Raw genomic sequence first — 22,327 nt, forward strand, 5'->3', positions numbered from 1 at the left:
TTCTTGCTCTTTCGAAAGAAACGTCTCCTCGTTTCTTTCTTCTTCATCAAAGTTTGTCGTAGGAAGGAAGTTACTTGGAGACCGGTTCGTTCTAAGATAAATTACCTGCAGGCTCTTCCTTCAACAGGTGGAGCCCGCTAAGGTTTACGGTTTAATTCCAAGAAAGCGTAGGGAATGCACAGGAAGATTCCTTCCTTTCTATTATTGGAAAGATTGACGGCCGAATCGATCGTCGACAAGGTCTTCGACTTTCGATCAAAGGTCATTCGAGAGTGTTGCATTTTTCCCGCGAGAACTGGTTTGCATATTTTGTTCAAGCTACGCCGATACTTTCCATATTATTTTCATAACAAGTTTCGCCGGTTTCTCTCTCGCTTAGCTATTTTTCGGGGATTGCATGAAAAACGAGATTTTATTTTTATTCTCTTTCTTGAAATTTCTTTTTTTGAATCGACCAAAGGTATATTTTAATAAACAGATAAGTGGATAAGTTTAATGATAGAATCGTGAATAAAATGACAGTGAGTTTTATTCGAGTAAAAATTTACAAGAAAATAGTATATAGTACATTTAAGTATTTTGTTAGAACGAGAAAAGAAAGGTCAGGGTTATTTCTTAATTTACAAACTTGCATAAAAACAGAATACAATTGATCGTATTCTCCAACGTGAAATGGCATTCACAGGAAGCATTCATCTTGCATTAATAATTCATAAAACACATTACACATTCAAATGATTCTGTGTCCCAGACAAAACTTCGCAGCGAAACTTGCGTTTTTTACCCGAAAACGTTTCTTTCTTCTACCTCGAACTTTTCAATTCGCCAGCAACTTACCGAATTAGTAATTTTTTACGTTCCTCCTCCTGTCACGTTACTTCTCCAAGAAATACAATAAAAAATCCCGGCTTCTCAATTTCTCCTAAATTTTCATGAATTTATTACAAATATTCCGTTAATTAATTCATAAATTACTCAAATCCAATACTTCAAAGTTAGCCGTCCGTAAAATCCGCGTATCCCTCGGTCCTCGGCTTCTACCCCGTTTCTCCCTCAGTCACCAAAACAAATTCGTTTTTCCAGCTAAACTCGATTCCCCTCTTCGAACCTTAATCCCTTCTCTGGAAACGACAAATCGTCGAACAAGTCGAAATTCTTCCTCGCGATTGCTCGTAATGGATTCCGAGCAGCTGTTCGCGTCCCGTTTATCACGATAAACATATCCGCCGCGTAAAGGCCATTGCGGGCGTCTCCTTCTTCGACGAAACTTCTTCTCCTTCTCTTTGCCCTCTCCTACTACGATTCCCCGTGGCACACAGGTGTAGTGGTCGGCGTTCTTCGGCCTCCATACGCTTTCAGTTAACGCCTGGTCGTCGCCAGGTATGCCGGTTGCTTCGTGGATAGCGTTGGTCTGTGAAAGCGTAAATCTGGCTCCGTGACTTGTCCCGGCTAACGAAAATCGAATTTCGTGCACCGATTTTCGGTGAAACCGCGTGTTCTATGAGTGATTCGGACGCCCGCACTTGGAAATATCGCGTAAGAGAAACAGTTATCCTGGAGCTGCGCGTGGGTGCCTCGCTCGGAAGGATTTGAATCATCGTCGTCGTGTCCATCGTTCACTGACTTTGTAAGTCATTTTTCTGTTCCTTCGACTGGTTTAGGGTGGAGATTAAATGTTAAAGTTTACGTTGTTTTGTAAAATACGTAGCAAGTTTCACCGATTGATCATCTCGATGTACGAAAATTCCGCACGTAGACCGGAACTTTGATCGCTTTAGGATACGACCTGTTGATTTCGTGACATTTCTGACCAGTTTTATAGATTTATTAAGCTTGTTGTGCTATATTCTCGGTGATAGTATATCTAGAAAGCGAAGATTTATTGCAACTCGACCGAATATCGAAGTAGATAGGTGTGTTCATTCGTGTCTCGATTAAATCGACGTTTAACACGAATCGCGACACTCTTCTTGTATCGATCCGGTTTCGATCCTTTCTCGATCCTTGGTTTTTCTTTTATGTCGGTTATTTTAACCGATAATAGACAGAAAACGAATAATAATAATCGTTCCTTGGCAGAGTTCGCGTTTGACGTTTCAAATAATGACGGTTTATCTTCCACGCGAAACTTTCGTTGACTTTAACGGGCCAACCAACTCGATCACACGATTTGAATCAATCTTTCCGCTCGCTTATCACGCTTCCTGTATATCTACTAATCTCGAGCGATTCTCGAATCGCGAACGTATAAAGATATGGCGAGTTTAATCGACGGCAATGATTAATGGTTTTTCATCGATGTTCCATTTTTCCCGTGTCAAATGGAAAACCAACAAACGATATTGTCGTGCTCGATATCACAATAAAATAAAATAACGACAGACAATTAAAGGAATAAAATACAATAGCATAGCAATTGCCTAGCGCCCTTCCTATTTCTTTATTTCTAACTTTCACAGCTAACGATCTATTCTCGCGTTTATCATGTTTTCTCATGCGTGATTAAACGTACATTCTCGTAGCGAACATCGTTTTATCTTTTGCCTAATTAAATTCACCTGCTAATTAATGCAAACTTGTTCTTCGTATATATATATATAAAGCAAGCTGATTATTTGCCAATGATATTTCTGGCTGTGTAAGATACGGTTAAACATTTTTCGACATAGAAACATTTGGCCTAACGAACGAGAATCCGGTTTATCCGAATAAAGTCGTTTGACTGCGAGTTTCTGCGAGCTTTGTCGATTATTAAAAATAAAAGAAGAAAAAAAAAATGAGCGAATTGGTGAGTTTGCTATATATAGTTCTTAGTGTTATCGTGACAGCCGTCACTTTCCTTGCGGTCTAAACAGGTTTCAACAGAAAACGACGTATTAAAATTCGTATTAACTGGGACGCCTTAGAACGGCCTCATGTAGTCGTGTAGAATTCAAAAATTTCGAGAAGAGCTCGAAGGGAATGTTTTGGTTCGAGCGATAAACGCTTGTCAAAGCAAAAAGTTGTTTTGCCAAGAGAATGAACTCGGTCGTGGAACGATTCGTCGTTCGTAGACTAGAACGTAGTTTGGAGTTCGAAATCATATAGAATTGTGTTGCCGAGCGGTAAACAGTCTCCTGATAAAATAGTCAGACGATACGTTTATGCTATAAATTCATTAATAACATCTAGCAAATATATCTTTGTGACTTATAGAACTTAAAGATAAATCAAACATTTTTCCATTAATTAGCTTCAAGTATCACCACATGAAATGTTCTTTATCTTCTGAAAAATTACCTGTCGTTGTTATCATTTTTCTTTCCAATCGACACGTTATTATCAGCAGACGTAACGAGTTCTATATTTAGATGATTTATCGAGCTCTGGTATTACATTTCAGGTTAATTAATTACTTGTCTAATAACGCAACTTTGAAACACGTAATTTCTAAGTTAAGCGAACGTTATTCTTTTCTAGCCTATATTTCCTTATATCGATAAATCGCAACAAATTTACCTTAAATTAGTTTAGGTCAGTTTAGAAGTTTCCGAATCATCAAAGGTTACCATGGCCTCAGTCTTTGGCTTGTTTATTATTATGTCGATATATCGGATAAGTCCCGAGAGGCGGTCTCTCGCACCACGATGAACCGAGTCAAACAAAATTCTTCCCATATCGAACGCCGATACAAAATTCTCCTCGTTCCGTTCATTCAGATCATGTACAGATATTAAAGAATCAGCTGGCGATCGTAGGCGAACGGAGAATTGTAATTCGAAGGTTCCTCCACTGGCATTCGACTTCCTCCGTTGGCATCCGACTTCCTCTGTGCGCACATGGTGTTTGGTGATGTAAAAGCACGCGATAAATTCGCTGAAAGCGCGTGGAAAAGTATCGAATGGGTATTTCAGTTGAAACACCACGCTCTCTGTACCTGAAACGGGAGCTTGCTCGTCATTCTATGTTTCTCCGTTTTCAATCGTCGTTCTGTTGACGTAACGACGCCCACGCGAGCCCATAAACGGCCTATCCGGTTCGATTATTCGATAGACGAGCCGATGAGGCGCGTTTAATCCGCGGGACAGTCGTATTGCTTCGTTTGATCAGTCACTTTCCGCGACTCTATACGACATACGTTGCGCCACAGCTTTCATTTATATAGATATGTTTCTTTCTAATGGGACAGGGATATTAAAAGGAATTAATTAACCGTATCACATTTGCTTCGACGTACTGCGATGTTTTCTTCTTCTGAAAAGCGTTTGAAAAGCTTCTGGTTATTAGATCCTGCGATTCCTACAATTACTCAATTGGTCGCGTTAGCAATCAGTTCCTTTATGGATTAGAATGTACGATTTAGAAGACGCGATGTCAGTGGATGTTGTTGGTCTCGATCGAGCGATTAATTGCTTCGTAAATACGTCGATGAACGAACCGTCTTACGAATTAAGCTTGTGGTTGTTTTGATTTGCCGATGCAGAGGAGAGAAGCGAACGAGACGAGTGGCTGTTTGTCTTGTTGGAATTATTAATCGCTTTAAGTACATCGATGATTATTACGACTGAGAGAGGTCATATGAATTATAACGTTTGTAGTTGTTTCGATTTCGTAATGAGAAGAGATAGGAGGTGAATATTTCTTAACGTCTTTCCAAGTATTAATAGCTTTGTAACGATCGTAATCTGATAAGCGTAATAATATGACGAATACATATTTACTCGATGTCAATTAAAATAGATTTCTAGATTAAATTTGATCTAGTGCCACATTTCATTCTATTGCAAAATGTTTGCACAAATAACGATGCAAATCGATGCAAAGGCTAAATAAGTACGAATGTAAGATATAAGATATGCTGATGTATGCTTAAATAAACTCGAGATAACATTGAACTTGTTAATTCTTGGCACGTGAGATAATTTCTCACAAAAGAAGGCTAGAACACTATATTCAAACGAGTTACAATTTCAGTACTGTTGCTTTCTCGGATCGGCACAAAATAACATAAAGTTTGCAGCTGTAGAAATATTGTTAATGATCAGTGCATACATTGTTCTTTTCTTCCGTTGAAAGGAACCAGCTCTCACGTAATGGAATGATAAAAGAGGAATATGTTTCTTTATGTTCGTCGCGAGTTCTGTGTTCCTTTCTATAGAAAATATGCGCCCCGTTTGCAGAGAATAGAACAAGAGAATATGCAATTGTCATTGTACGGTTACTATTGTAAGAGCTTGAAATATTGCAAAATAATTTTTTCATTTTCTTCATTTTTTTATCATACTTTTAAGACTAAAACGTTTGAATGTTTTGATTTCAATCGCGATCCTGTTATCGCGCAATAACGATACGATATTTTATAATGACGTGTAAAATATATTGTACTTTCTCTATCGATCTGTGAGTCATGCTATTAATGCATTCCATCACGTGAGTCGATCTTTAGAACCGCTCTAAATTCACCGTCGTACTTATTTAAGATCATTTATATCATCCGAAATAATTTGCAATTATATTCGATTGAAACTTCCACTTCCCATTTACTTTCAACGAAGAAGATAACGTAAAAAAATATTTCTCTAATTATTATTACTATTTATTCTCCATACACAAACCGTATGGGTTTGTGGATATAGTATACAAGTCTTATTTGTGACATATAAACCATTACGACTAGAATCTAATGTAAATTAATTTAACCTGACTTAATCCTATACAAGCAGCATAGAAAAATATCGTTTATTTATTTATAGTAAAATTTACTACGTTCTTTTAGCAGTACCATTCCTGAGGTACACAGAAATTCTCTCGTTTCTTCTGCCTTTTTCTCTCTCTAATACATTATGTATATTTCAATTTCATTCCCAAATATTCTCACAGTTTAATTATTTCAAACAATTGCTTCAACCAGAAAGAAAGAAAATTCATATTCCTCATTGCATAATGACTCTCGCATCTCCACTATTCATCGCAAGCTTCATTTGCAATCAACCCCATAACAACCTCGCATTCTTCGATCCCGGGTCTCTATAATTAATTTCTGCCACAATATCCCGACTTGCCAAGTACAAGCAAAAAGCAAACAATTCAAGCCCATTCCGCGTCTGACTCGTCACCCTCGAGAACCGAAAGATCATTTCCCTTGCTTACCTGGAAAAAGACCATTAATCCGAGACGACTGTGTCCCAAAACACAGCTCACGAAATGCCGAGAATTATTCATCGTCGTTTCCTCCGCTTCGAATTCGCGCGTGCCTGGAATGTCGCGGAAAAACCGGACTGGAATGCCTGGTCGTCGATTCGTCGAGATTCGCACGGCGACGAAACTCGCGTTTCGACGCGAGGAATGCTTCTAGCGGCGTGTTGATTGCGCTGCATTCGCGAATGCGCGTCGTCGCAGCGATAAATAAGCCGCTTATGCCGTAATCTAATCCCAGCCGGAGCCGAGGGCTTTCCAGGCGTATCCGTCGAGCGTGTACGCGTGTTCGCGCAGAGAAGATTGCCGACGATAAGGCTACGGGAACCCAGTTGAAACGTGGAAACGCTCCAGTCGGATCCTAACGATCGTCCTATTTTCTGGGTAGATAAGGGTTTGGTTTTGGGAAATGGAGTTTTGGCAGAGAATGTTATATACATTTTCGTCCTGTGTGTACACGTTGCGGGATTTTGCGATCTTCTAATATACGGTGACTCTTATTAATATTTGGATACCGAGTTACTCTAGGTGTTATTCCTTTATAAATTTATCGCTTTATATACATATATTTTGATTAAGTGCATCGAATAGATAAAATTTATCTTTCTACTATCTATTATTGTTTTATCAAAATAATACTATTGTTTTATCAAAACACGTATTTTAGGTAGTAGAAAGATAAATTTTATCTATTCGATGCACTTAGCGTTTCTAATACAGATAGATAAACAGCGAGTAATGGAGAAATATAAAATGTCAAATAATCGGATAACGCGCAATGTTACGTCGAATTTGTATATTAATATCATATATTCCAATGCATAAGTAATTTGCGAAAAGGAGAAACACGATGTTGGCGTGTTGACACGTCATTTAGAAAGAGGATATCCTGTAGACTCGATTGGAAATAACAGATTTCTTTTCCTCGCTTTGGTGCTCTGACTTTGATTTCTTTTTCCCTTCGGTCGGTTGCTTCAGAACGCCGCAATACTTACGTTTTTTGTTGCGTTGCGGTGAGTCTGTTACTTCGTAATCCGATTATAGTCTGACAAATTATTAAAAACGATATCGTTACAACGATCGTATAAATAGTAGCGTTTTATCTTTCACGAAAATTGTTAACGTTTTTGTTGCACGTACCAATACCGATTACATTAACTTTTTTAACGCTCGATGTTTACAAAAACGCAATATGCCTTACTAACTAATGGAAAAGCAATTTTTCTAGCAGTTTAGGAAACGCATTCGGCCCTGCAGAAGTTAAAGGGATATCGATTAAATGGATTAATCTATCTGCATATATTTGCACAAGGAATAAATTATCCAAGGAAGTATACGCGTCGAATATGTTTCTCGAATTATTTGTCAGGGTAAATTAAGCAAACCTGGTCGTTGACCGGAAAATCTTCGATTTCTCCGGCTAAAATCGAGCTACTCTTGCTGGTTTTATAGATAGATTGCTTTCCGCGACTATCTGTTCTCTGCATTGCCGCGCACTGATTGGAATCCGTCCAATTAAAGCAATACTCGCGGATATATGGTTCCAATACGCGTAGGAAATATTATTTGAAATATTCCTGCTCCGCGTCGTCGATTCCAACAACTTATATCTCTTCGATTTCGTTCGAAACTAATATTCCGATAGAGCGTATCATCTCGCGAGGAGCTCGATAAAAATACGTCTGAAAGCGAGTTCCAAGTTCTTTCTCGCTTAAGCGAGGCTTATATCTTCGTTTTACAATATATTATCCCATTGTTTTCTCGTCGAGAAATATTTATGGACGTAGTATCCTTTTTTACAACACAGTGAAATCGTACTGCAAAAAATATAAAATTTTATATTTTCGCCTTTTTATATAACGTCTTTTTATTAACGAGCGATCGAGATAATGGCTTGTCTACAATTTTTCGACGAAGAATTCTGCTCGAAAAGCTTTCGCCGGTCGCTATACTTTTAAAATTTTCGATCCTGAACGTTTAATCCTCTGTTGTTTCTCGCCCAAAGAATTTAAAAAATACCAACGTACGTCGTAAAAACGTATCCACGAAGCAGTTAAAGGCTCGACCTATCTAGCCTCCATTGGAAAAGAGTTTTTGAAGAAGAAAATATTCGCACGCGCTCGAGGTATTTCGAGTGTATCGTGATCGTTCGCCACGATATCGCCGTCCGTTTCGGTTTATCCTTTGCGGTCATCCAAATTTGCATTTTTCATTGATGAAACATGGCTACAAGGAAGAAACGACAGTTGCATTTACAACTGGTAAGGAGAAAACGTTTCACCTCGAGTTTATTACGCGATGTGGAACCAGGTTTGCGTTTTACCAAGAAACTTTTACATCGCAACGGTGGCTTTACGATATTCGGATGTCGATAGGTGTCAAACACCAAGACGTTGTCGCTACGAAATCGAACTTGTTTAAGAGAGTTTGCTGTTTGGCAAATTCTTCGTATTGTTCGCGACTTTGAGGAAAAACAGAAGTCGTCGACATTGGAATTTTCATTCCTTTTCATAAAGCGTTTAGTTTTGAAGCAGCTGCGAGATAATTTTGATATGTTCTAAATGTAATATATACATAGCGATGGTTAAATGACACGTGACGAATCGTAGAAAATTTATTCGTCGATGGTGTGTTTAAGCTAACACGTTTGCTAACGTACAAGTCGTTAGAATGCTAGAGCGGTGTGCGATACGATAGGTTGATTAAGTATTGTAGCATGAAGTATGATATACGATGTCGTAATTTTGTGTACTTGTAAAGTGATAAGACATTCGAGAAGAGAGTTCTGTGCGTTTGCAAGGTTCTGAAGCGATAGAATCGTGATCGTGCGTTGGTAAAGACGACTTATCGTCATTTTACGATAAGGCTACTGTTTGCGATAGAAATAAAAATAGATAAACTATTGGAGCCGATCGAAAAGATTACAAATTTTTTTCGTACACACGTACATAGGTATTTCGATATATTTTGTATCGTTCGAGCGGAAAGTAAAATTTGAGAAAAACGGAAATAAAGATTTTGTTTGCAGCGACAAACAAAATGTTAAAGTTCGATTTGCAGTCGTGTAAATTGGTCAAACTAATCGTATAAACGTGCATCGGACGATTGCTTGGTTCAGCCTCACCAAACGGTATCTCGTGTCCAAGCAGAAATAGATAATTGATGTTGACGCAGTGCGGCTTGTCTTATCACTCGGTGTTCCGTTTATCGTATCGATTTGCGAGTAAAACTACAGCAGAAATGATTCACAAACACCGAAAGGTACACGTTCACGCGTGAGAAGAGTGTTTTCTCGTGTTCAATTACTTTTTCGATTGAGAATTGATATAAACACAGGGCTATTGATTTACTTTTATAGGTATTTAATGTCACTGGCAGCGCAATAGGATCTTATTACGTAAAAAATATAGATACAATCAAGATTATCGTTAATTATGGGTTGAAACAAAAAGCTCTATTGTCATTTTATTATATCACGCTATTCTTGTAAATAGAAAGAATGTTGCTTGAATTGTAAATATATATTGGGAAAATCGTGTCATGTTTACAGAAAAAAGAAAAAAAATAATAAAAACTATTGAACTATTAAACTAATGTCACCACGTAGTCATTTGACAGTGACTGTCTTCCAATTACATGTATATCAATGATAGTCTATTTTGATCGCTGCTATATAATTCGGAATTCCTATCATTGATAGCAATCAAGATACTATTGTCGTGACGTAATATCACAGTAGTTCTATCACGTGCTATTTGCTTGTGTTACGAATAGATATTATCGTTGTTTCCTAACACCTTTTATCGCGACTAATTCCGATAAGAATCATTATCTTGTCTTCTTTATTAAATTTTTGTTCCTTCACACGTTTATGTTCAGAGATGTCGATCTCTCAATACCAAATCGAATTACGATGTTAACCGCGATAACGATAGGTAAAATCATTATCAGAGAATGGCGACAATGTCCTCTCGGAGCCACGTATCAGTGAATTCGCTATGTTTCAAATTTATGCTAATACCACTTATAATTATCGATTTAATATTCATATAATAGCGTCGTTACATCGATTGTTATTTGCATTTTGCTCGCTACGTGGATAACGTGTTTAACTATTTAACTTAACGCGTCAGTTTCACGGTAGATTCGACTTTATAGAATATAAATATATTTTCTAACGCGTAACGTTATCAGTTCAAAGACTTTTGCATTAATTCGCGGACAAGAGTAAAGGAGAATTTTCATTGTATCGTCCAGTTCGTACATTTACCAAGTTCACAGCAAATCTTGTTAATATTTTTTGTATCAGCTAAGATTTCCAAATAACAGGCTTAACATTCAACTTAACATTTTTATCATCCCCAAAGAAGAAGAAATCATGGCCTTGTTTCTTCAACACTTGACACTATTCCTCGTACATTCCAACGAAATATTATCGCAAATACTCTACCACAAGCATCACCATTTTTCTTTGTCTTTTATTTCGCGGTTACGAACGAAACACCGAGCAATTCTCTCGATAATGCAAGATAACGGTGTACGTCTGTCGAACAGGTGGTTCAATAGATGGTAACGGCAAACTATAATACGATCAAACCACACGATTCGATGTAGGAAATACACATGCATCACGAAGAATCGAGCGAGGCTGTACACCGTACCGTGCCTTGATTTTATTTATTCCTCGTTTCTGATCGGTCTATCAAACGGCACTAATTGCATTTCCAGGCTGCGCGTTCGAAATGGGTAGCCGAATGCGTCTCGCGGAGACGACACGGCCGTGCGGATCAATTTGCTCGCGTAGAAACAGGGATTATGGTCTTAATTCCCCTTCGAATTGCCTCTGACTCGGAGACTGACTCTCGAACGTCGTGCACCTTCGAGCTCGAGCGTGACGCGATCGATAGAAACGCGATGCACATTTTAATAGACCCCGTACCCTGTCGCGATTAAGACCGGTCGAGTGTTGACGAGCTTGGTTAGAGAACGTTTGTGTCTTTAAATGGTGATTCGCTTGTGCGTAGGTTGACTCACTTTTGTGACAAGATTAGAAATATTCGGAGAATTAAAAGTAGACGAATGTGGTATGTAATATCGGATAAGACATGATTTTCAATTAGGCAATTTTATTAGGGATCCGTTTGATCGGATTAGAAGTTGACGTAGTAAAATTACACGCCATTGGAAAAGTTTATTATCGTCGATTATTTGGGGATTGTTAATGTTAATAAGTTACATTAGTAATGTTGCTAAATCGGTGTCAGAGTGCTTTTGTATAGCAATGTCGTTGCAAACGCAAACAACGTGTTTCACGTGGGAAAACTCTCCGAATTTCTCCGCAAACTCAATAAAACCAAGTGGTTCGTAACAAGTACTCTTATCGAAACAATAGTATCTACCATAACAAGTGAAATTTTAGAGAGTTCAAGTATGCCCTGCATATATTTGTAAAACAGAAGTACTCTAAAAAGCACGAGTCTCACTCGAAACGTGAAATGTTCCACGCAACGAGAGCTTTCGCCCAAGTTTCTGCTCGTGTAATGACAAAAATTACCACCGTTACCAAGAGTCTCGCGAGTGATATTTTATCGATCGTCGTCCAAAATTTCGTTAACTTACCGAAATTTCCATTCTTTGTTTCTAAAAGTTCAGTGAAAAAATCCATTAACTGGGAATGTAATTTATCGAATGTTACTGAGAATATTCTAAAAAATAAATCTCTTAATTTCTAACACAACCGTACTTTACAAATACTAATTCCGTATGAAAACTAATATCATCCAAAGTTGTTCGTTCGAAAAATTTCAACCGTGATACCGTGGCTTAAACTATAGCCCACTTCTCGAATAAAGAAATGGACACGACAGATCCAGATGGAATAATCGGCTATATTTTTAATAAATTTAGCGAGAAAACCCCTGGAAAAATATTCGAATCTCGATGCATTCGTCCGCGTCTTTGATGGTGAAGCATCGAGCGCCGCATCGTTGACTCGATCCGCTCAGATATTCCTCTTTGTACGAACGTCGGGCTGGCCGAGGCCGTAGTTTTCTGCTCCGTTTCGTTCCGTGGAAGGACGATCGCCGCAGTTTTTCGCATTGCACGGTGTCCTTTGAAACGATTCATCCGTCTACCGTTGCCACTGCGAAGTCTCGTCTCTATCCTCCGGGCCGGTTCCAGTTTCTGGCTGATATCCAAAAAGCCCTAGCCCTTTTGCTAACTTTCGCCCATCGCGAGGCTCTGTCCTTCTGTTTTTCCCCGGCTGTGGCTCGTTCGTGACATCGAGTGACCGGATTTATATCCACGGAGAAAATGCCTAGTCTCTCTCGTCGTTTTAACTCGAGCTAGTTGCGCGTTCTAGTTGTTTGTTCCAACAGAGGTTCCCCAGACAGAGGTTCGACTCTCGCTTCGGACTTCTCTCCCTCGTGGTAGTTGGCGGTTTACTGCGGCGATTCTTTCCTTCCACACGAGTGGTGGATTTATGCGCCGCCGGAGCGGAGGCAGCCAGGCAAACGTCCGCGTTAGGAGAATCGCGTTCTCGATAATTCCCGCTGATTTGTCGTTCGTCTTCCGCACGTGTGTTTATCGGGGCTTGTATCGTCTGACGTGTTCAGGGCATAATTCATCGGAATTTTTCACAATGGATGTGGGATGCTGGATATCGAGACGAATAACGAGAAAATAGGGGTTTCTTGGCCCGTTTAAACACGGCTGTCATCGGTAGACGTCGAAACGACAATTTTATGAAACATCGCTGTCAAATCGACGAACGATATTAAAATTTTAATCGAGCTTGAGATACGACGAATCGTTTATCGGCCACTCAACTTGATATTGTATTTAGCTTTGTCATTTCCTTGCATTCGCAGGGATTTATGGAAATCTACTCGTGCTTAAACAGTTAATGAGAATATTCTATCGAGAATTTCATTATTGGAGTTGATTAGTTGGATTCCAGGGAAATATTTATCTTATCCTTGGTCCTGTTCCTCTTCTGAAAGTGAAGCGCGTAATTTCTATAGATACTATTTAAATATAATATCCAATAATGATGATAATAATCGCAGTGCTCCAGACACTGAAATGGAGTTTTCGTAGCAAACGTAATTCATGTTTACCGTGGTTGAATTACCGGCATCGTGAACGTGATTGGATATTATAAAGTTTAAACACGTTATAATTAATTGTAGCGTTCGTACGTGTAATGCGAACGAAGTTCCCGTTTATTAGTATGCAAGAGATTTTCACTTGTGCTTCCATATAACGCGTCAGGGCAATAACTAGCGAAATAATGAAATAAATGTCTACTTTAGTCGATGGAATAAATTTCCAATTATCTACCGAAAAATAAGAGTTTGAATTTTTAATCAGAATTATAATAAACATTGTCACGATTCCGAATAAATTGATATTTTTGAAACTAGATGCTTTAGGAATATTTGTTAAGAAAATAAAGAGAGTAGAAAATCAACGTTTCCAAAGTTCTGCGGTAAATTATCTCTGCAACAATTATTAGTTGCCCGGCTTAATTTGCTTTTCGCATAAATATTAAAATGGTTTAGACCGAGCGAAGGTCGACTTGTTATCGTAACTAGCTTTTTTAAAATTCTTCTTTCAACCTCAGAATAGCAAAAGAATTACGTCCTGTTTTGCGCGTCGTAAACCCGACCTAATCTTAATTATACTTAATTATTCCCCGAACTATCTCTTTTACATTTGCGAATTAAACACCAAGCACTGGCGCACTTTTAATTACTCCGCTCGAATGCATCTTCCATCTGAATCTCCATCTCCGCGATTCGAAACGAAGTCCCGAATCGATGGATTTATTGGTCGTTTCAGACGATAGATACAGTCGGGATTATTTAAATCGAGCAACGCTACTAGACGATTACCACTGCGGTCTCGCTAATTGCACATCTCGATGAAACGCTTTCGCAGCAGCGGAAAGATCGCGGTTCCGAAGTCCCTTGGCGAAATGTCGCCGCTAATAAACACCGTGATCCGTCGACGCAACCTCGATAATTGGCAGATATTCTCGATTCCGCTAAAGAGCCGAGCATTCTTCGACGTTTTCGATGCAGCGTGCGTACGTCGGGTTGCGAAACCGCGAAACGAGATGGCCATTATTTAGACAGTGAATTAGTGGATCGTCGTTCGCACGCTCGAAAAGAGAGCACATTGCGAAATCACGCGAAAGATGTCTCTTAAATCGAGTAGTCGATCGACCATCGTTGAATCGTAAATTAACATTGATTTATGGTCTTGAAAATGAATACAATTGTCGATCTTCCTTATCAGCGGATCGTGTCATAGCGATGTAATACGACGCAGAGTATCACCTTAAATTGGTAACGTGAGCGAAATTCTTTAAGTTGCCTCGTAGCGGTAGACTTTCGTTTTGTATGTTCCGACAAGCATTTCCATTATAATTCCATTTTTCATCGACTGAGAATCGCATATAATGCAGTATTCAATTAAGATTTTCAGTTTGTACGTTCTAGTTGCCTGATTCTTGATCTTGATCAGTGCGTTTGATAATGAAGGAATATCGAAACACATAGTTCTGTTATTAATTCTATGCGCTTGCACAGTAGCGTTTACGTAACGGGGAACAACAATTTTCTTAACGTTCTAGAAAGCTTAAGAATATAGTAAACTTCCAGCTAGAATGCGCATTGGGGAAAGAATTGTGTATCTTATCGTATTCAAATAGTGGAGTGAATGTGTAGGTGAGAATGACTGGCAATTGTTGGGAAAACGAATACGCGCATCTCCGTGAAAGCATCTACCGAAAATGTTAACGCGGGTAAGTAGCGGTATTTATCGATCTTGGCCTTTTCTCTTTCCCTTTACGCGATATACGAATTGCATGAACTCGAAACTTGGCCGATAGTTGACGAAGACTGATGAATTCGATTCATGGCGTTCGAAATTGACTTCAGGGAACTCGAAGTCAACTAAGTCTCTTGATTCACCGTGTGTTGCCAAATTGCACTTAACTTTCCTGCCATTGAGTGTTCTGAATCGCGAAAATAGGGAAATGGAGGCGCATTCGTGTCGTTCAAAAGATAAATGCCTTTTATTTTTTAATGCTGACTTTATCGAGTTTATCAGCGGTCTTTTTCGTTGCATTCGTATATTCGCTATTGTAAATTTTCGCGTATTTTATAGATATATCGATTACGAAGCTTTTTATTCAGTAATATTTCATTCTTTCTCGAATACGAAAACGAAGTAACGATATTTCAACGAACAACGATTTTTCTCTTATTTTTAACACATCCTTTATATGAAATATTCGAAATAATACGTTCCTCCTAATAGGATTTTTATCGTATTTAGAAAAAATTCAATTATTACGAGAAAAGTAAAAATGTTAAATCTTTGTGCTCGTTTACTTAAAACACTCGAAAGAAAATGTACATTTCTCCTTAATGGAATCTTCGTCTTATCATCGAGAGAGATCGATTCTTCTGAAAGGAAATCAATTATAAAGAGAGCGAAAATTCCATTAACTAGTGGAGCATCGTCAAGAAACATACAAAGAAATCTTTTCCTCCGAAGAAATCACGCTCCCACGATCACGGGGATAATAACTCCGACCATAGTATTTCCATCGAAAAGAAATTCGCCCGAAAAGAATCGAACAGAGAAGGAGAAATAACATTGTAATTTAAGAAATCTCGTTTGAAGATCGCCGATAGGATCTCGGATCGATCTGGGGCACAGGGGCAAGAAGGAGGACGAAAACTCCTCGAGTAAATAGAAACTGATGAATCTCGGCTCGGTTAGAATCGTCGCGAGTAACATTCATCGAGATACGGAGGCAGGGGGCTCGAATTAGTTTCCGGCCTCTTCAGCTGTTTTTAACGAAAGCAATTTCCTCGAAAGCAGCGACAAGCTTCGACGAAGTTGTTGGGCGAGGTCTGGCCACGCGGGCTGTTGGTTGGATCGTGGAAAACGTCCTTTTTATAAAACCTGTCGCTTTCATAATATGCTAATGCCGCTCGCAGAAAAATTCGATACCGTGAAAGTACGCGAGAAATTTTATGTGACGGGCCACCAGTGCGGTTTCGCTTTTCGAAGATCAAAAGACCGCGTTGCATAGTTGCTGCAGCAGCTACTTTTTGTTTTTTCTACGTAAAAATCATCTGGCAGATGTGCTCGAAAAAATGGAGAATATGTTAAATTTCTCACGATATTCGTTTTAGTTAATTTCGTTCTCTCATTGACTCTGTATTTTTTTATTAACAATCAGTGTTATTTACTCGATTCACGTTTTCGCGATGGAAACTCTAGATCGATGGTACGAACGATATTTGCTATCTCCTAAAGGTTACTCAGGTAGAAGAATAACTGTTGTAATAAATACCTGAAGTAGTCGCTATTGTTGTACCCGCTAGCTCTCAGAATCTACTTGGTTGATCTAAACGATTATGTCTCGCCAGTTCGTGGATGTGATTTTCTGTGGCAACTTCACGTCGCCTGAATTCTCTTGGCTCGATAAGCGCGTACGATAATCGCATGCGAATTCAACGAATTATTCTTGGATTATGAATCGTCGTATCACGGTGTACTTTAGATAAATATAACTTTGGACCGATGGTAACAATTTTTCAAGTTTTCGATGTCATAATAACACGTTGATAGCATCTTACACGTAGCGTTTTACGTTCTACTGCATTTACATAAGAAAGATACGAAATGAATTTTGTCAGAGATTAAGGCGCGGCCATTAAAGACGATTTAGAAATCCGGAGACTCTTAAATCGTAGAAATTGCTCGTAGATACAGCATCTCAAAGAATTTATCTATATTTATATTTTCTACGATTGTATATTTTGATGAAATCGAAAGCGTAGTCCCTTTGCCGGGTTCTGTGGGTTTCACCTTTTACTTTGATCTCTAATTATACGTAGACGCCCTTCGTTTTAGCAGTTTGTTTGTGTCGAAGTGTTTACCAGAGGTTTCGTTTCAATTTTTGTCTTCGCTTTTTCGTTTGAGAGGCGTTTGCGTTGCAACGTGAATTTCCCGCGACGAGAAAGATCTTTACCGGTCCATTAACGAGTCATTCTTTTCTGTTTCAATGAATGAAAAAAGGTAAAAAAAGGAAAGAAAAGAACAGTGGAGAGAGGAAAAACGAAACGACCGAGACCGAAGAGGAACAAACCTCGGCGATCATTGTTTCGTTCGTTTATTCATGAAATCCATCGAGCGAACCGGCGTCACCGTAAGAAAGCGAAGTTTGTAATTAAATCGAGAGTCGTTCCGTGATATCGTTTTCATCTCTCCAATTAATTTTACGTTCCACTTGACGAACACTCGTCCTTTCGAGGCCTTTAATTACCGTGCGAGCTCGATAATTACAATTTTTCGTGTTAAGGTCGCTGAAACGAGTCGCTGCGGTGTGGCCAAAATTTTTCTAATTAACAAGATTCGAATCCTTCGACGATCTTGTCAAGATTCTTCCGATCCAATGTTGCAATTACAACTGGAGAAGAAGATGCTTTAACTACCCCGAACTTTAAAATGACGAGGGAGGAAGCCTTCGTTCGATCGTAGGTATTCTTTTTAAGTTTATCGAGTCGACTAATGAAAGAAGTTTGCGTAATCGAAATATTTGTAATTAAGAGAGTCGCTACGCTGTATCGATATTCTTCCAAGACTCTGTGATCAATAAACTACGGATATTGGGGGAAATTCGTATTTTAATATAATTGCACGAAGCCTAACCAAGGATTCGGTTCAGTTACCAAGAGAAAAATATAACGAATACTTTGGATATTTTCTCTATTTTTGTATGTTACGCGTGCTATGTATATTTTTACATTCTCAAATCTTCAATAAACGCACGAACGTACACAGTCTAGCGATCAAATTCTGCCATGTTCGATCTCGATCCCTTTCCATCTGTCGCTCGATTATTTTAAAACTATATTAGCCAACTATATTACTCAAACTGCAACTATAGATGTTAATAAGCGATATGTAAACAGCGACTGCATAAATTTTGATAACCCATAGTTTAGTACGCCGCTATAATTCTCTATTTGATTATCCGAGTACTTTTTCAAGCATCCACTGACAAAACCTAATTGTACAAAGTGACTGTCACATTTCGAAGGGGAAGCTCCTAGCCGAGTGCTTATTCGAATTTCTACGATGTTACTCTTGACACAGACGTAAAAGTAATTGCGCAACCAGAAGCTGGGCTCTCGGCATTCCGGCAGACTTTCTTCGTAGATGTTTCGTCGTAAAATATCGCGAGACACGATAGGTCGAATCTTGAACTATGTGTGCCACGTGGTGAAGAGGATACCAGAGGTCTGCACGAGAGACCTCCGTCACCATTGGGAAAGTGTGCCATCGAAAGGTCAACGTTTACACGTTTCTATACAGAAGAAAACGTTTTCTTCTCGTTCTTTCGTCGCGACCGAAAGATCCTAGTACACCTCGTTTCTTCGTCTTTTTCCGTATACGGTTCTTCCTACCCGTTTCTACCGTGCTACCGTGGACATTTGCTTCTACTCTACTCGCGAATAAAGAAAGAGAATTCTTTCCCTTGCTACCTCCAAGTCAAATATTTTTCTCATCCTGAACTCGTAGTTTCCTTCAACGAATTCCTATTTGTTTGCCGTGCTCCTTGGAGCGAATTAATTACGATAGAAAATCGATGTCCTTATATGGTGTCACTCGTTCTTTTTTTATCCTATTTCTTTGAAACTGTAGAATAGAGAAATTGCAGAAAGTAGAAAAATTGAATCTCCGTTGAAGCATGTATTTTATGTTTCTTTCAAACGTTTAAGCATTCAAATCTATATGAAAGTCTAACAGAAAGAGATAAAAATAAACGTACGGAAGAAAGTATAGTCTATCGAGATTCACCTCTTCGTTTCCAAAATGTCGAACAGGCCAACAAAGAAGGAATTATTCGTATATGTGGGAGGTTTCCCAAGAGGTTCAGGCGTATTATAAAGGGAATACGAAGGAGGAAGAGAGAAAAGCGAAGCAGGAGCAGAACGGAGGCAAAGGTCCCTCGCAATTACCGCGATCCACGACGCTGGAACTGATCCGCTCTCGAAAACTGGTCACGTATCTTTACCTGGACACTCAATCGGCCGGTTCTTCTCCTGTTCGCCCTCTTCTTGCTCTTCTTTCTTGTTCCTTCCTTTTTCGTGGATCACGGTCGGGATTAGAGGAAGAGTCCATTAAAGGGAGACTGTGCAGTTGCAAAGCCAGTGGAGCGTGATCGTGGCTCTGGCGATCGGCCAGAATCCGCGAACAGGTTCGCGATATTCCTGCATCGATTTGTCCCGCGTGATTCTCTACGAGGCATTAATAAAAGATTTGTCGATATCGAGTCGCGTTACCATCGTCTCGCGAACTCGTTTCACGCCGTTTCAACCTGGACGAGTTCGTTTCGAGCTACCACTTTGTGCTGTCGAGATTCGTTCGAAGATTCGGAAGCTGGCGGAAGGTCTGATCCGGCCGATGAGATTGTGGCTTGATGGGATTTAGTTGTCGGGAAAATTGGGTATTGTGTGATGAGAAATTAGGGCTTTGGATGAAAATTCGGCAGGCTTAGCAGGCCTGGCAATTTAATCGACGAGATTGTTGCTTGATGGAGTTTTTTTTTTTTTTTTTTGAAAAAATTACGTATCGTGTCGTCAGGAGTTGACAGTTTGATCGGGTAGCTGAGAGATCTAGTCATCGAGTCGGCGAGTTGGTGGATGTCGGACGAATCTTTAGAAATTAGGGGCCCGAATGTGGAGATTTAATGAACTAGTTCAGGGGATGTGGCATTGGAAAATGAGTTCCGAGTACTCTATAGGGATTTTACGAGGAAATTTGAACAATTATAGAACACACAGTAAGTGGAGCGTTAAATCAAGGATTATTGCTTGAAATATTGATTTCGAGAAGGGAATATATTTTAGCAGTAGGAAAACGCGTTAAATCCTCTGTTTGATTCAATAATTTATCATTAATAACGTAAAATACAGAATTTGAATTTGCCGGAAAACAAAGAAAATGCTATTAATCAAACAACATTGAGCAACATTGATATTCTTCAAAGGTTAATCCGTTTCATTTATCACCGGACGAGCAAATCCGTTTACAAAGTTACGCAACAATAATTACCAAGACAATGAAAAAGTATCGGATTTCATTTTCTCCCGCTCCGTGTGTAATTATAAATACGCCTGAAAATAAATCTGACCGCGTTTAAACATCAGCTGGAAATGAATATCGCAATGTGATACCACGGACCATCGAAATAATCGGAAACGTTCAATTTGCGTGCACAGATGCGGCCTCTTTTTTTTTTCTTCCACGATTATATCTTCAATTTTCGATCGAAATCGCTTGGAAATTAATAAACGCGGTAAATAGAAGCGTAAAGCTCGAAGTAACGCTATGAATATTTGCAAACCACGTGCATGGTGACTACAAGGTATCGCACCCACCGTAATTAGCCATAACGATGTATGCACGCGCCAGCGTAACACGCAGATTGCGTAAATTGCGGACTTATCCGAATTACACAGGAAAATTATTTCCATGCAGTTGATTACTACCGCCTAGATCGGAACAGCCGAAATCAATGACATTAATTTATGGACGAATCGTGGTTAAACTCCGCGTGAATTCGATTTAACGACGCTAGGTAACGTACTCGACGATTTTTGAGTAACAGGAACATTTTGGGATTTGTCCGATATTTCGGATTCGTCTTTTAAAATTCTATCTGCCCGTGATTTTAGATTTTTTTTTTTTTTTTGCAAATTCAATAATAATTGTCTGTTTACTACAATTACATTTAACAACAAAAGTGTCGTCTATGTCTTGTATCACGAGTTATTACTCAATAGAAGATGAAGGAGCAAAATGATATTGTAAATGACAGAGAAAGTTCGAAAGTCGTGTGATTACGAAGGTACCTCGGTGCAAATGGTTGCCTAACCTGTGTCACGAAAGCTAAAAATGGCATCGAGTTTCGACAATCCACAGACGGCTAGTCTAATTTAGTAGATTGCTTGTCCCCAGACGAGAAAGCTCGTGGCTGCGTTAAATTAGACAGGTACTCTCGAGAATAGACACTACATAGGTATCGTATTTGTTAGTTTTGACACGGAGGTAGCTGCTAGTTATTCGAATCTTTTTTTTATCTCGTTTCGATCAGTTCCTCTCGAATTCGTTTAGAATTAAATATCGTTACAAATTGATTTACGTTCCTTAATCATTTACACATGTATAAAAATGATAGAAGATTATTAATCACGAAATTAATTATACACATTCAACACGGAATATATTCCTCTTTGTACAATATACGCTCTATTGGGAATTCTTTTTCTCATAACGAATAAGCAAATAAATAAATAGAAAAACATAAATCTTAGCAACGTATCGTAAAATATATTAAACGCTAATCATTTTTCCGAAACAGCTCCGAATCGAGTTAAAGCATTTCGTAATTCATTAGAATTCTGATTTTGTTTCTCCTGGTAATTTCCATGTAAGCGAAATTTGCGAACCAACCTAATTCGAAACACAGAAACAGGAAACAATATTTATTAATGCTTGAACGTAAGTAAATATACATGGCGCACGGGTTCGTTTTTGTTTCCCCTATCGTGAACCAGAAGGTTTAAACACGGGTAATACCGTTTCGGTTTTACATAGAGAACGCAGGAAGGGATTCGCCACGAAGCACGGGCTTATTGTCTCGGAGCAGCGAGCAGCAGGGAACATTCATAAAGATCCGATGTCTCCAGAAGCTAATTAACTTTAACCAACAATCAACTCACCCGTAACAAATTCGCGATGAGGCAATCCAGTAATACGAGATCTCCCTTTCCACCGCCGTCATATTGCTTCATTTTCTCCGGGAACGAAGCGTTTACGACGACACAGAGCAGCGCCGCGATACACCGTGCTGCTTCACCTTTTGTTCCTTGGGACCGTGCTTTTCGCCAAACTTTGCTCTGTATTCCCATCCTCTTTCCACAGCTGCTGTCGTCTTTCATTATCGAGTCGCGCAACTAACGCATCGCTATAACCAACAGTTGGTTCGAGTCGAAAACGCGAAGCAAATTTCAATCCGATTTAACATGCTGGATTATCGATTTCGTTCTATTAAGAGATC

General features: G+C 39.1%; 1 protein-coding gene across 5 annotated transcripts in view; it reads left to right on the top strand.

Annotated features, from left to right (window-relative positions):
• Window positions 1–22,327, top strand: part of LOC126922371 (putative polypeptide N-acetylgalactosaminyltransferase 9) — a 294,734-nt gene that overhangs the window by 90,455 nt on the left and 181,952 nt on the right. Inside the window, exon 1 of one of the 5 annotated variants that reach the window (XM_050734910.1) lies at window positions 1,327–1,627. The exons of the other annotated variants lie outside the window; for them this stretch is intronic. The gene's annotated coding sequence lies outside the window, so the exon portion shown is untranslated. Of the gene's footprint in view, window positions 1–1,326; window positions 1,628–22,327 lie in introns of those variants that run through there. 5 annotated transcript variants of the gene reach the window in all.

Source organism: Bombus affinis, chromosome 12 (assembly GCF_024516045.1).
Source record: "Bombus affinis isolate iyBomAffi1 chromosome 12, iyBomAffi1.2, whole genome shotgun sequence".
Classification (NCBI taxonomy): Eukaryota; Metazoa; Arthropoda; class Insecta; order Hymenoptera; family Apidae; genus Bombus; species Bombus affinis.